This window comes from Leopardus geoffroyi, chromosome D1, assembly GCF_018350155.1.
Source record: "Leopardus geoffroyi isolate Oge1 chromosome D1, O.geoffroyi_Oge1_pat1.0, whole genome shotgun sequence".
NCBI classification, from domain to species: domain Eukaryota; kingdom Metazoa; phylum Chordata; class Mammalia; order Carnivora; family Felidae; genus Leopardus; species Leopardus geoffroyi.
This window is the reverse complement of record NC_059329.1, coordinates 42,954,926-42,967,410: the sequence shown is the minus strand read 5'-3', so window position 1 is coordinate 42,967,410 and position 12,485 is coordinate 42,954,926. Positions and strand designations below refer to the sequence as shown.

General features: G+C 34.7%; 1 long non-coding RNA gene across 4 annotated transcripts in view; it reads left to right on the top strand.

Moving 5' to 3' along the window:
- LOC123601030 overlaps window positions 1–12,485 on the top strand; it is a 106,635-nt gene that overhangs the window by 64,868 nt on the left and 29,282 nt on the right. The window lies entirely within an intron of this gene.

The window sequence follows — 12,485 nt, the reverse complement described above, 5'->3', positions numbered from 1 at the left end:
TCTTTTTTTACTAGTGTTTGCTGGTATGGCAGTGGACACATTCTGAGAAATGTTGTTGTAAAACAACTGTGGCTTGTATGATTGAATAGGTAAAAAGCCTTGTTTCTGCTTTATTGAAACCAGCAAGAGGAACTGATTCAAAACATATGCTACTTTACTGTCTACTACAACTCCCTGACAGTGGACCATGTGTCTCACTTTATACTTTGCTAGTACAAATAAACTATTTAGGTGGGTTGGGAGCTTAAGAACCTAATTTATTGCTCACTTATATTCAGTAAGTATTTAAAGGAAGGTTTACTTACCTTCTCTCCCAGGAATGTGGGAGTGTGCAGCATGGAGCCACATAAGAGTTTGTATGTTCTCTTTTTAATTGAATATCATGAGAACTTCAGTTTTAAGAACACAGGTGTTTCACCTGAGGCTAGGTAGTTTGTGAGGTATGAGCACTATTTCTGGAGTGTGAGGCATGTGTTGTGATCATGGAACATGCTGAAATAAAATAAAGGCATGAATTTTCACCTTCAAACCTGAATTCATAGAATTTCAGAGTCTAATTCTGACAAATATATTAACACATATATGGGCATTTTTGTTTTATATGAATATCAAACAGCACCACAGAAAGATAATAGCCTTCCTGAAATACACTGAAGGTCTTTGCAGTAGCTATGGAATATCTTAAATAAATTTCAATTCCAAAGAACGGTAATGGGGAATATTTTGTCAGTATGGTTCAATCTTAGTTTTCAGAAGGTTCAGAGAAGTAAAAAGATAAGAGCACTAAACGTGGACATGGGCATGTGAATACTTTCCCTAGCTACCTGATGCTGAGCAGATACTAACTCCTTTTCAGTTCTCTGTCTTTATAAAAGGAGGAGGTTGGATCAAATGATCTTTATGTCTTTCTATTCTTTTTTTTTAATGTTTATTTATTTTTGAGAGAGACAGAGAGAAGGAGAGAGAAAGACAGAAGGAGCCAGGGAGGGGCAGAGAGAGAGGGAGAGAGAGAGAGAGAGAGAGAATCCAAAGCAGACTCCAGGATCCAAGCTGTCAGCCCAGAACCCAACATGGGGCTCGAACTCATGGACTGTGAGATCATGACCTGAGCTGAAGTCAAATGCTTAACACTTGTTTGTAATTCTATACATTAGACAATAATAATAGGACTTGTGTATCTGATCTACTAAAAATCTTCTGTCTTCCTTCCTTCTATCTTCCTTTTATTCTCCCTTCCCTTTCACAAATATTTTTGACACTTGTCTGCCATGTTTTGGTCCCTATGTTGGGTGATGATGGCACCATGATAAACAAGACAAGGTCCTTGACTTTACAGGGCTTTTAATTTAGTGAGAGAGGCAGACAAGTGAATTGGAAATTATAATACAGTGTGACAAGAGGTGTGAGGTGATAAACACCATGGGAGAACATAAGAGATACCTAACCTCATGGAATTATAAAAGGCAGATGTTAAGCTAGTTTACAACAGAAGGACCCGACCACTTAATAAAAGAGTGAAATAACTTCTGAACAGTTTGGTAAATAGCCTCTCCCTGTGCTCCCAATTGTTTTTCCTGACACTGTGGCCATTCAGGATTCTCTCTAAAAGATCTCCCTTCTACACTTTTTCATGAACCTGCCAGTAAGGGTTAATCTCTGAACACTGTCAGCCTTCTATGATTCTTTTCCAGCATTACAGCCTATGTCCATTCTGAATGCTCACCAGTGCCCAAGCCACACTTGTTAAATGTTTTGAATATCACCCTTGGTTCATTCACTGCCTCTTGAAGAACTGAAACATGAAATATACAAAAAGAGTGAGTGTGGGTGAAAGTGTTCCAGAGGGACATAAATGTGTAGACAGGTCCAGTGGTGAAAGAGAGAGGCTGGGAAGTTTAATAAATGGAAAGTAGTTTAGTAGATCACTACTGGTGAGTACTAAGAGAGAAGTAGTGGGAGAAAACTCTAGAGATATGGGCAAGATCCAGGTTATAAAGTGCTTTACAAGTCAGGCTATGTAGTTTATGCTGAATATAGAAGGATGTTATTTATATATTTCTGAAGATGGCACTACTGTGTTTGGTGGAGTTAGGAATGCCAGGGCAAATACTACAGAAAAGTCTAGATATCAGTATTGTATAGGTATCTACTACCTGTGATATCTGTGCCAAAACTGGTGTTATAAGTAAGGCCTATTTGCTATCCCCATACTCACAGAACTCTTTCCAGGGCATGCTAGAAACATCAATGTTTACTTCAATACCAGAGAAATAGCTATATGCAACACAGGCCTTTTCTTCCCATTCTATTAATCATTCTAGGGAGAAAGGGAGCTGGCATCTAGGAAGTACAACAAATTATCTTCAGATTTTAGTCATTTTGAAAATTGTATTTAATAGTGTTTTGGGGAGTGACCTACAAGGGCTTTTAAAAGTTTTTTTTTTAATGTTTATTTTATTTTTGAGAGAGAGAGAGAGAGAGAGAGAGAGAAACAGAGAGACAGCACGAGTGGGGGAGGGGCAGAGAGAGAGGGAGACACAAGATCCAAAGCAGGCTCTAGGCTCTGAACTGTCATCATAGAGCCCGACGCGGGGCTCGAACTCATGGACTGTGAGATCATGAGTCAGTGCTCAACCGAATGAGCCACCCAGGCACCCCTACAGGGGCTTTTTAGACTGATATTTTTAACAACCTAGATACTAGTAAATGTTTAATGGTTGCATGAGTGGATCAATAAATGAATGAGAGGTGGTAATTCTAAGGTACAAGGTGGAAATATTTCTTCCCTTTTCTAAATGTTTCTCTCCCGTTGGAGGAAACACCATGAGCCTGATCCTCCTAGCTTCTTTTTTCAACTTTTCCACTCTTTGTGAAGAGTAGTGACTTAGCATTAATGGTGAGTTTTGGAGAAGTAACTAGGTATGTATTGCTCAACCAGTCTTTGCTATAGCTCCTGGATTCAGTTAGCACTAGAAAGCACTAGAAAGTATGTTTTCTGTCCTATTTCTTGGGCAGGCTCTTTGCTCTGGGGAGAAGGGGTGGTGGGAGTGACTTTCCTTGTTCCAATGCTTCCATGTCTTGGTAGCAAAGTTTGTCTACCTTTGGGATTTGTTATTAGAAAGCCTGCTTGCCAGCATATATTAGTCAGACTTTCCAGTCTCAGTCATAAAAGTGGTAATTTGAACTCCATTTTCTGGCTCTTTTGTCTTATATTTGTATTGGTTCAGAGATCAGGTAGAAGATAAGAGGGCTATTTATTAGGCTTTTTTTTCAAATGCAATGATGAGTTCTTCTCACTCAAGCCATAGGAAAACATTTTCCTGCTAAATTTAGAAAGAAAATTTGCTCACATCTTAATATGAAACGTATTTACTTTTCATTTCATGCAGTTGTATATCTTTTTTATAAATGCTTAAGATTCCTTAGGTTATGTTTTTGTTTATTCTGGTCTCTATTTCTGATTTTTTCTTTATTATTTCCTTTATCTACTAAATTTCAGTGAAGTTTCTTATTTTTCTAGTTCCTTGTGCTGTAACATTAAGTCATTTATTTGAAGTTTTTTTCTTAATACAAAGCATCATGGCAGAAATTTCACTCTAACATCTTTTGCTGCATCTGAGAGGTTTCTGGATATTGTGTTTCCTTTTTCATTTTGAGACATATTTTGGTTTGCCTTTTGATTTCTTTTTTTAAAAGTTTTTATTGATTTGAGAGAGAGAGAAAGAGAGAACAGAGGATGGGCAGAGAGAGAGAGGGGGACAGAGGATCTGAAGTGGACTCTGTGATGAAAGCAGAGAGCCTGATGGGGGACTCAAGCCCACAAATTGTGAGATCATGACCTAAGCTGAAGTCAGACACTTAACCCACTGAGCCACCCAGGCAGCCACCAGTTGATTTATTATTTGGCCCATTGCTGGTGCAGTAGTGTGTTGTTTAATATTTGCATATTAAATATTTAATATTTACATTGTAGAGTTTCCAGCTTTATTGTTGATATTTAGTTTTTTACCATTGTGGTTGGAAAATATGCCTGGTGTGATTTCAGTCTTCGTAAATTTGTAATATTTGCTATGTCTCATTGTATGTGATTTAATCAGGGGTTCTTCTGTGTGTGTTTGAAGAAAATGTGTATTCTATTTTTCTTGGAGAGTATGTTTCATACATATGTCTTTTGGAACCATGTATTCTGAAGTATACTCCAGGTAAAAAATGTTCTTGTTGGGAAAAAATAATTTTAGTTGAGGGGACTCATTTAAAATAAAGAGAGCATATCAGAGGTGGGTGGGGGATGGGTGCAATCGATGATAGAGATTAAGAGTACACTTATGATGAGCACTGACTAATGGTATATAGAGTTATTGAATCCCTATATTGTACACCTGAAAGTAATATAACACTGTCTGTTAACTATACTGAAATTAAAATGAAAATCTTAAAAAAAAATAAAGAATGGTAGTTTTGAACATTGAATCTGGAAAGAGCTATGTGTTCAAACCTCTGCTCTACTGCTTATAAGCCATGTGACCTTAGAAATAATTGTTTTCTGTGCATTTCAACTTCCTTAAGTATAAAACAGCATGATCTTAGAGCCTGTCTCATTAGATTGGTCTAACATTATATATGTAAATCACATATAGTAGAATATGGCACATAGTATGTACTACATGTGTTTGTTGTTGTTATTGATCCAGAAAATGAACCTGAGTTTGGAAAGACAGTCTAACTCTCCCTGTCTAAGCACTTTCCAGTTTTTTTAATGACCCATTAGTTACATTCAACCGTGGTAGTAATTAATAATCTAAAACAAATTCAGTTTTCATGACTTGGTCAGGATGGTCATTTGGAATTTGACTTTATTAATCTTACCAAGATAAATATAAATATTGATGTTATATGAGTGGGCCGGGTCTTATAAAATAACATAAGGTATTTTTGCTTTTCTTTGTAATAAACTTAGTTAAGAAATAAAATGAGAAAGCGACTCAGTTATCTGTCAAAAAATCATACTGTAACTATATGACCAGTCAAATTTTAGAGTTTAATTGTTTCATTAGCACACTATTATTAATTTTTCAGTGTGTCTTTCTGTCCTTTGTCATAATGATGTTGCTAGCGATGCTTCTTATGTTACTGAAACATGAAAAAAGCTTTTTGCAGTATCTTGTATTTTCTATGTATTTTATGACCTTGATCTTCTTTGCCATCTGCTTTTTTCCTGGCAATGTTTCTCCATTTCTGTGATAAGGATATTGTTGCCCTGCCAGTGTGATTATTAAATAAAAGCAAAATCACACCCAAAAAATTCCTGTTAAATCATTAATGGCTTAATGGCTTTCTGTGGTTGTATATTTTCTAATTCAAGGATTCCAAATATATTTTTCCACCCAAAATTAGCAACCAAGGCCAAATATTACTTTCCCTAAAAATTCTGAAATAGTAACACTTGAACAAATCTGTGCTTTCCAGTCTGCAAGCAGTTCAGAGAGGCTTATATTGATATTTATTAATCATAATGTTTCAATATATTCTCAGAATATAAATATCAATAAATACAGAAGTAATGAAAAGAGTCATTACAGAATATTATATGAAACTATGGATAAATTTGAAAACCTAGAGGAAATGGGTTGTGTTCTAGCAAAATATAAATTAATAAAATCAATTCAAGAGAAGAAAATTTAATAGGCCAACTGTCAAAAAAGGAAAATAAAAAGAAAAGCATTGAAATGGTGATTAAGGAAATATCATTAAAAATGGAAGCTATGTAACTAATAAATAAATGACGAGTTCTAGGTTACTGTAGTTCAGAAGGAATGTACAACTTCCCAATTTTATGAAGCCATCATAACTTTAATATTAAAACCTATAAAGAGGGTAAAATCTCATTTATTGTTACAAAACAAATTTTCTAAAAAAAAATACTCAAACACATTGCCAAATAAAGTTATCATTGTTTCCAAGGATTATACTAGCATAACTCATTTCCTCAAAAAACTAGAGAAAAATGTATACATTTATATCATTAAAATATTGAAAATATACTTTAAAAAGAAATTCAGAAGACTTGCCTAATTAGAACCCCAATAAACAGGAATATAAGGAAATTATATAAATATGATAAATATTATCATAATCTAAAGCAAATATAAATATAAATATAATTTGTGAAATGTTAATAAATACTTTAATTACAATTAGAATTGTAATTAGAAAGGGATACCTGCTAGCACTGTGATTACTCACTATTATACTGAAGGATGTAAAATATATACTGAGAGAAAAAATCAAATAATATTTATAAATTTTGGAAGAACAAAAATTATTTGGTTTTTGTTGGTGAGTTGATTACATACATAGCTGGCAAACCTAAAATATTCTAGAAAAAATATTCAACAGAAAAAGAAAATTGGGAAAGTTATTGTATAACAAAGTAAACAGGCAAATAGTAACCATTCTTGCTATAAATAACCTGAGGAGTTAGGAAAAATCCCATTCATAATCTAAACAGAAATCTATAAAGTATTTAATAAAGAATATGGGGAAGGAAGTGAAGAAAATTACAAAAACAATAGCAAACAAATTATGTGAAAAATAGGATATTCTTGAATGAAAAAATTTAACATCACAAAAAAATGACAATTCTCCAAGTTATTAGAAATTTAATACAACAACAATTTGAATCCTGATGTGAGTTTTGAAAAAAAAACTGGTAACTTAACTTGAAGTTTATATGTAATATCAGAGAATTTAAGGAAAGTATGAAAATAAAAAAGAATGGTCAGAATTAGTTATAAAGCTACAGTAATAAGTGCATATGATATTGCCATGGAAAGAGAAAATAGATCAGACAAAAGGAGAATAATCCAGAGAATCCTGAAATAAATTCTATTATAAAGAAACAATTTTTTAATAGAAAAATATGGGCAAACAATGAAATGGCCAGCTAACAAATTAGTAATTTTATTTGGCTAGCAAGAACTGGAAAAGATTCTCAAGTTCAATATCAGAGAAATAAATGTCAGGTCAAAAATGAAATAGTACTTTATTCTACCAAGCTGCCAGAATTAAAATGTACTCTAAAACCAATGGCTAGCAAAAACATGTGGAGCAATTTTATCATTTATCACTGGTGAAAGACTTTTCTCATTTTATTGCCTTACTGAGAAACAATCTGGTACCATATATATATTTTTTTAAATTACATTTTTCTACAAAGCAACCCCCTTCCTAGGAATCTATCTACTAAAAATAAAAACATAACGTATAAGAGTGTTTTTGTGGATTTTTCTAGAATCATTGCTCTTGGGGACAAAACACTGGAAACAAAATTAATCAACATCAATAAAGGAATGGTTGAATAAATTACACAGACAGAATTTCCCTATATTTATTCGGTGGAATTTTCTCAAAATCTATGGAGAGAGATATGAAAAATCCTGAGAAGACTGTAACGTGATGAATTTTTTTACGAAGAAAACAATGACATCAGCAGGATGGTGGCCATGAAAGCCAGAATCCACTGAGGAGTGTTTAACGACTCATCTGCCAAATCAGCTAGCCCTGAATATAGATGGCATTGCAGCATTTGGCCTTTGCTGGTGGTTGATGACAAGCAGGAGGGATGGGTGTGGGGAGAGTCTTTCCTAAATCTCAAGCCCTGAACACTATACCCCACAAGCAAGAATGCTTCTAGGATGAACCTTGAAGCCTATGGCATGGACCTGGGTTGAGCCCCACACTTGCAGATCTAAGTGCTAGTGGCAAATATTCAAACTAGCACTCTGAGGGCTAATGTGAAGAAGGTTCCCTCTGAACAGCAGTTGAACATGGGTCCATTGGTCCTGAAAGATGGGAAAATGTCATTCTAGAGGAAGGGTGATGGCCTCTGTTGCCCTCAGCTGACAGAAAGTATTCAGATTTATATCCCCATATCAAGAGTTGGGGAGATGAGTGCTGCCAGGCCAACTTGAGGCCATTTGATTATTTAGAAGATTCCTGTTTAATTTTCAAATATTTCGGGGTTATTCAGCTACTATTACTGATTTCTAGTTTAATTCCATTGTGGCCTAAGAACATAATTTATACAATTTCAATTTTAAAAATTTGTTAAGGTGTGGGGCACCTGGATGGCTCAGTCAGTTAAACGTCTGTTTTCAGCTCAGGTCATGATCTCACGGTTTGTGAGTTTAAGGCCCACTTCAGGCTCTTTCTGACAGCCTGAAGCCTTCTTCAGATTCTGTGTCTCCCTCTCTCTGCTCCTCCCCTGCTCATTTTCTGTCTCTGTCTCTCAAAAATAAATAAACACCAAAAAAATATATTTTTTAGTTTGTTAAGGTGTATTAAAGTATGGCCAAGAATGTGACCTATGTTGGTTGAATGTTCCATGAAAGTTTGAAACAAATTTATGTTCTGCTGTTGTTGAATGGAGTATTTTATAAATGTCAATTAAATCAAGTTGATAATGGTAGTTCTGTTCATGTCATTTACATCTTTATTGATTTTCTGCCTGCTTAATTCATCAGTTACTGAAAGAGGGATGTGTATTAAAGTCTCCAACTCTAATACTAGATTTCTCTGTTTCTCATTTTAGTTCAATCTGTTTTTGCCTCATATATTTTTATGCTCTGCTGTCAGTGGATGCATGTTTGAGATTATATCTTCTTAGAGAATGAGCTCTTTATCTGTGAGAGTGGTCCTTGTTCTGAATTCTTTTTTAACTGAAATTAATATAGCTACTCTAGCTTTGTTTTTGTTAGTGTTAGCATGGTATATCTTTTTCCATCTTTTTACTTTTAACCTGAATCTTTACATTTAAAATGGGTTTCTTGTAGATAAAATTCAGTGAGTCTTATTTTTTCCATTCTAATAGTCTTTGCCTTGTAATTAATTTATTTCAGCCATTAACATATGAAGTGATTATTTATGTAATAATCCTCCCCTTTTCCTATTTTTTTTGGTGTTTTTATTTCTTTCAAGTTTTTATTTAAATACCAGTAAGTGAACATACAATGTAATATGAGATTCAGACGTAGGATTTAGTGAGTCTTCACTTACATACAACACCCAATGCTCATCACAAGTATCCTCCTTAATATCCATCACCTATTTAGCCCATCCCCACCCACATCCCTCCATCAATTCTGTTTGTTTTCTTTAGTGAAGAATCTGTTTGATGGTTTGCCTCTCTCTTTCCCCCCCGTGTTTATCCATTTTGTTTCATAAATTCCACATATGAGTGAAATCATATGATATTTGTCTTTCTCTGACTTGTTTTGCCTTGGATAATATGCTCTAGTTCCATCCACATCATTGCAAATGGCAAGAGTTCATTCTTTTTATGGCTGAGTAATATTCCTGTGTGTGTGTATGTATATGTATGTATGTGTATATATACATGTATGTATGTATATGTATGTGTATATATACATGTATGTATGTATATGTATGTGTATATATACATGTATATATACACACATATATACACATACATATACGCATATATGTATGTATGTATATATGTACATATATGCACATATATGTACATATGTATGTATGTATATGTATATGTATACATATACATGTATATATATACATATATATACACATACATATACATACATCTTTTTTATCCATTAATCAGTCAATGGACATTTGGGCTCTTTCCATAATTTGTCTATTGTTGATAATGCTGCTATAAACATTGGGATGCATGTGTCCCTTTGAATCAGTATTTTTGTATCCTTGGGCAAATACCTAGTAGTACAATTGCTGGGTCATAGGATAGTTCTATGTTTAACTTTTTGAGGATGTTCCACACTGTTTTCCAGAGTGGTTGCACTAGTTTGCATTCTCACCAACAGTGTAAGAGGGTTCCTCTTTTTCCACATCCTTGCCGACATCTGTTGTTTCCTGAGTTGTTAATTTTAGCCATTCTGACAGGTGTGAGGTAATATCTCATCATAGTTTTGATTTGTATTTCCCTGATGATGAGTGATGTTGAACATCTTTTCATGTGTCTGTTAGCCAGCTGTATGTCTGTTCATATCTACTGTCCATTTCTTCACAGGATTGTTTTTTGGGTGTTGAGTTTGATAAGTTCTTTGTAGATTTTGGATACTAACTCTTTATTAGATATCATTTGCAAATATCTTCTCTTATTCCACTGGTTGTCTTTTAGTTTTATTGATTATTTCCTTTGCTGTGCAGAAGCTTATTATTTTGATGAGGTCCCAATAGTTCATTTTTGCTTTTCTTTCTCTTGCCTCAAGAAACGTATCTAGTAAGAAGTTGCTACAGCTGATGTGAAAGAGATTACTGCCTGTGTTCTCCTCTAGATTTTAATGGTTTCCTGTTTCACATTTAGGCTTCCATCCATTTTGAATTTATTTTTGTGTATGGTGTTAAGAAAGTGATTCAGTTTCATTCTTTTGCATGTTGCTGTCCAGCTTTTCCAACACCACTTGTTAAAGAGACTGTCTTGTTTCCATTGGATATTCCTTCCTGTTTCATCAAATATCAGTTGACCATATAGTTGTGGGTCTATTTTTAGGTTTTCTACTCTGCTCCACTGATCTATGTGTTTTTGTGCCAGTACCATACCGTCTTGATCTCTACAGCTTTTTAATAACTTGAAGTCCAGAATTGTGATGCCTCCAGCCCTGCTTTTCTTTTTCAAGATTGCTTTGGTTTTTGGGGGGTATTATGTGGTTCCATGCAAATTTTAGGATTGTTTGTTCTAGCTCTGTGAAAAATGCTGGTAGTATTTTCACAGAGATTGCATTGAATGTGTAGATTGCTTTAGGTAGTATAAACGTTTTAATAATGTGTTCTTCCAATCCATGAGCATGGAATATTTTTCCATTTCTTTGTGTCCTCTTCAATTTCTTTCATAAGTGTTCTACATTTTTCAGAGTATAGATCTTTGCCTCTTTGGTTAGGTTTATTCCTAGGTATCTTATTGTTTTTGGTGCAATTATAAATGGATTTATTCCTTGATTTCTCTTTCTGCTCCTTCATTACTGATGTATATAATTGCATCAGATTTCTATATGTTAATTTTGTATCCTGCAACTTTTCTGAATTCATATATTAGTTCTAGCAAGTTTTTGGTGGAGTCTTTTGAGTTTCCTACACAGAGTATCATGTCTTCTGAAAATAGTCAAAGTATGAATTGTTCCTTGCCAATTTGGATGCATTTTATTTCTTTTTGTTGTCTGATTGCTGCAGCTAGAACTTCCAGAATATGTTAAGTAACAATAGTCAGAGTGGACATCACTGTCTTGTTCCTTACCATAGAGGAAATACTCTCAGTTCTTTTACATTGAGGATGATATTAGCTGTAGGTTTTTCATATATGGCCTTTATGATGCGGAGGTATGTTTTCTTTGCCCCTACTTTGCTGATGGTTTTTATCAAGAATGGATGCTGTACTTTGTCAAATGCTTTTCTGCATCTATTGAGATGCATATGAGATCATATGGTTCTTTTCTTTTTTTAAATTTTTAAAAAATTAAAAAAAAATTTTAATGTTTATTTATTTTTGAAAGAGAAAGAGAGAGTTGAGGAGAGGCAGTGAGAGAAGGGAGACACAGAATCGGAAGCAGGTTCCAGACTCTGAGCTGTCAGCACAGAGTCCAACACGGGGCTCAAACTCACGAACCGCGAGGTCATGACCTGAGCCGAAGTTGGACACTCAACCGACTGAGCCACCCAGGCGCCCCTATCTTTTCTTTTATTAATATGGTGTATCACATTGATTGGTGAGTACGGTAAAACCTTGGATTGTGAGTAACTTGTTCTGTGAGTGTTCTTCAAGATGAGCAAACATTTCTAATAAATTTTAACTTGATAAACGAAAGTCTTGCAATATGAGTAGTATGTGATGCCAAACGTTACATGATCACAACTGAGCCAATGGTTCTTGTCTCTCTCTTTCTTTCTCTCTCACTGTGGGATTGTGGGTGATCATCTCCCATACTCAGATGCTCGGTCTCAGACCATGGTGTTTGGAAGAAATCAGTGATTTTTCAGAACATTGGAAGGTGCCTGCAACTGGCAGTGTATTTTTAGTCACTTCAAAGCACCTGTGGACAGTCCTTTCCTTTTCCAAAGCTTAGGAATGCTTTTCTTTATTCCAAGTCAGACTGTCTGCAGATATAGACACCATCCTCTGCTGCCTTATTGCCAGTTACATTAAATACAGTATATGACAAGAGTTTATTAATACTGTGCTGTAGTCAACATCTGTGTGAGTGTATACAATGGCCCCTATGCAGAAAAACATTGAAAAGAAAGGTAGTAAGAAGAAGAAGATTATTGTGGTGGAAATTAAGAAGGAAATCATCGAGAAGTATTAATGAGGTATGAGAGTGGCCAAAAGTCCAAGATTTTACGAGAAGTCTACATTTGCATCTTGTTTGCAGAGGAGGGGGAGAAAAAGGCAGAGAAATCCTTCACTTCAAATGAAATTAGGAAGATGTGTAAAA